This window comes from Magnolia sinica, chromosome 18 (assembly GCF_029962835.1).
Source record: "Magnolia sinica isolate HGM2019 chromosome 18, MsV1, whole genome shotgun sequence".
Lineage (NCBI taxonomy): Eukaryota > Viridiplantae > Streptophyta > Magnoliopsida > Magnoliales > Magnoliaceae > Magnolia > Magnolia sinica.
Window position 1 is genome coordinate 22,852,675 of NC_080590.1, and position 3,945 is coordinate 22,856,619.

The window sequence follows — 3,945 nt, forward strand, 5'->3', positions numbered from 1 at the left end:
GCTAGCTCATTGACGACCGTGAGGTATCTCTCTCTTTCTCTCTCAATCTCTCTCAATCTCAATACCGATTTAGGGATTTGGGGATTTAGCAATTTGTGGATTCCTACTTGTGAACTAATTTGGTGAGACTTATTTCCCTTATTATTTTCATTTCACTGTTGATAGTTGCATGAAGTTAATATAATCATATGAAAGTTTTGTAATTGATCAAGAAGGAAAGAAAATAATATGAATTTCTATTTTTGTTTCACTAAAGCATTTTATTATTTTTGTACATAAAAATCTGCATGCTAATTGTTCGAGGAAATGCCTCAACCAAGAACGTTCTTGTGTTAATCATGCTAGAGGTCCTGCATTTCAACTCTCTGTAAATGGGGCATGAATTGCTGTATGGTTGGATGAACCCATTGTATCATCCATCTAGTAGACCCTTCTTTGGTGGACCAACACATAAATTCACAATGACTGTGGAATTTTCCCCTGTTTACCTTTTTTGTTTTCAGCCATCTGCTGATCAAATGGCCAGGATGATCATGTCAGTTTGACTTCTAACTGTGGTCATCCACAATAGGACCTACCAGAAGGATGTTTAAGATCATCCAAATATACAGCTATCCAGAGCTCACCAATGTATAGACCAATCAGAGGACCTGAAGGACTCCACTGGCACAAATGTTCTTAATTTGTAATGCAATAAGGATGCAGTAGCTACTGGATGTCTTTTACTAGTCCGACTTACTTTGTTTTCAGTTATCTTGTTTCCTTGATAAAATAAATAAATAAAGAAGAATGTTAGCTTGCTAGTTCAAATGCAGTTCTAATTGGATGTGTAAAAAAGAAGAAGATGTGTAATTCATGCTCAGTTTATGAGATTATTTGCATTATTTGGTGCAGCAATGGTAATTGTCATGAAAGAGCATCTGGAACATGATTAGGTAGTCGAGTCGATCATTTTCAATAACCATCATCTAGCCAATTTCTCCATTTTGTTGCATTCTCCATCTGGTAACTCTTCACCTAGCTGATCATCAGCTTCGCCGACATCGACAAGGGCATTGCTAATATCACGGCCACAACCACTGCTATGATCACAACAAAGTGTATGCTCCTCTTTCTACTGGTTTTCAAGCTATTTATTTCAAAATGTAAATGTGCAGCATGCATGCCAATGTGGCACATTTGACTGATATCTGAGCAATTCATCAAGTGAGAGCCACCTCAAACAAGAAATAGGCTAAAAGTAGGCCAATCCAGTCATCTCATGGTCTAGTAGGTGGTCAATACTCAACTGCTATTATATCCTTAGTTCTGTGCTTTTGCCTTTGCTCTTGAGTACCATAAGACACCAATGCCCTTGAATTTCAAAGATGACCACCATTAATTTTCTTCTCAGCTCTTGGTTTGAGCCAATGGGTTGCACATTTTGTAAAAGTTTGCATGCAACTCTAACATTTGTTCTTTATGCTACATGATATTCTGCTAGTTGAGATCCACGACTTACTGATTGCTCAGAAATTTCTGGGAGCTGATAGGCAGCTGCAGTTCCATGGTGGCACGTTGGATTATCTTTTTTCCCTGTATGTGGATTTTTTGCAGGTTGACTACTTCAGATGATGTTTTTCTAAGGTTTGCTAAGCCCCATGTATGTGCAGGGCATACCATGTACAAGCTACAACATCTGCCATCATGGCAGGCAGGTGGACTATTAGAAACAGGTGGATAGCTTAGAAAAATTCTGCATTTTTTAAAGCCATATATCTGTTTCATAATCTGTGGCTCACTTCATTATTGGATTGACCTGATTCTTTGACTGTGGACGTCAGCATAATGGGACCCTTGTGATGGATGATCTGATCCCATACCTTTATGCATCCATTTGTTTTTGGTATGGTTTTATTCATGAACATGTATTGCTTGCTGCTAGCTGTTGCATTGGAGAAAGCTACACTTTCATATGAGTGTTTTGTGAAGAGGAAGCTTTATCCAAACTTGGTTTTCTACTCTGGCTTAATCTATCGGTATATTCAAGAAAATTTCTACTCTGGCATCCATTCTTACTTAACACCCCTGACCTTAATTACTTTGCTTAGGATGTGTTTCAGATAGAGTATTAAGTGTTCTGTCAGAGTTTCATTTCATTTGATATACAGTTTGTTCTATTTTTTTACAAAAGTGGCTTGTCCAGAAGAAAATATTGATATTCTAAATTGGTTTTTGAATGTTAGACATTGCGTTGGAGACAAAGTGAATGTTCTTTTCTAGCCTCTGTTTTTTGGTGATGCTTCAGAAGAATTGTTGAAGTTTTCAGCTTCCAACTACTTTATTTCCATTGGAATTTCAAACTTTGATCATCAATGTGGGAATTCAATTGAGTCGACTTAGTGAGTTCTAGATTTATGCTCATGACAATCATATTTATAGTAGCTTTTAGTCATTTTCGCTTTCATGTTTGTGAAGATTCTCAATTTGAATCAGTCACTGGATTTTAAATACAGTTTGTTTTATTTTTTGAGTTGATGAATTTCTTTTTCACTTATAGGAAACTGTTGCATCTCATTTGGATAGCATTTATCAGAGAAGAATGAATCCTTTGCAATCTATCATCTATTGGGTTATACACATCACTACAAAAAATTGACTTTTGTTGGCTGGCTTTAATTATTATATTTTGAATCATAAACTAATATCTATCAGTTGTGTGGCCCACTGTCTAATCTTCAGCAAATGAATTAGCTGTGATCATCTGCAGTACATGAGCCCACTGGATGAACATGTACTCAATGTACAGCCGGAGACTACAACTTTGGGCAGTTGGATGAACTACTAAACTAGCATCCTCTTAATTATCAGTTTATCACTACAGATTTCAACATCAAAAGCATTCCAATTCAGTCTTTCTTCATTTGAATATCTTGCCTGCAGAAAATGAGAGATGGGTCTTGATTACATTTGCATTTCATGGGCTTTTTAGGAGTGGAGGCATTCTACATGGCAGATTTCTTTGTAGCAGATGTTGGTTACTGAATTTTGTTCTTCTTATAACTATCATCTCTTTACAAAATATAGATTCTATCTTACTGGTTGCTTGAAATGCTTTTCAGTCGTTGGTTCCACTTGAGTATCATGCTATCAATAGCTCTATTTCAAGCCGATATCGACTAAACATGGTTGCAGAAGAAAGTCATCATTTGCAATTTGCCATGAGCTTGTATGGTTTATTTTTGTGATTTATATGCCTTTTAGATGCATAATCTGTAACTTACTACAAGCTTTCAAGAATTGATTATATTATTTGGCTTCTCTCAAATCATCCCATTGATGCCTCATATTTGTTTTTGGCACTGAAGTTACATTGTACTCATTTTTCTCATCGATCCATCAGCAAGGTCAGAAAATAACTGCAAGTTCTAATAGCCGTGGTGATGCATGAAATTCTGTTCCTGAAGCTGATAGAGTCCCACCTACCATATCTGGAATTTAAACTGCCTATTGTGATGAATTTTTCTGGGATGTCCTCCTAGCTTCCCATAAAATGATGAAGAATTACATGGTCCTTAGCATCAGCTAGTGCATAGTTTGCCAATTCGCTGGAGTCCCACACATGTGGGACCCATAGTTTGGCTATCCCAGCTGTTGAACAGATAGGCGTGTTTTATATGGGGGATGCCTTAAAAATCTCCCAAGTTGGAAGATCAGAACTGTTCAATATTTTAGCCTGTTTTCTATTGAATGTGGGTCGTTGCTTTATTTCTGGGCTACTGATAGAAGCGTTTGGATCTTCAAAGGTAGGAGATTCTTGTGGCATCCCCAGTCCATGGTTTGACCCATCAGATCAAAGGTCCAATCACCAAACCATGGATCTTCAAATGTAGGAGATTCTTGAAACATGCCAAGAAAGTTTCTATCTCTGTATTTTTTAAAATTAAATTTCTGTTGTTTTGGTTT

At 36.9% G+C, this 3,945-nt stretch overlaps 1 long non-coding RNA gene across 1 annotated transcript; it reads left to right on the forward strand.

The window, feature by feature from the left end:
* The first annotated feature begins 210 nt into the window (after positions 1 to 210).
* On the forward strand, positions 211 to 3,411 carry LOC131233777 (uncharacterized). The gene is made up of 2 exons (XR_009165347.1): positions 211 to 2,810; positions 2,975 to 3,411. It is a non-coding gene; the product is annotated as an uncharacterized LOC131233777 (long non-coding RNA).
* Positions 3,412 to 3,945: the final 534 nt, after the last annotated feature.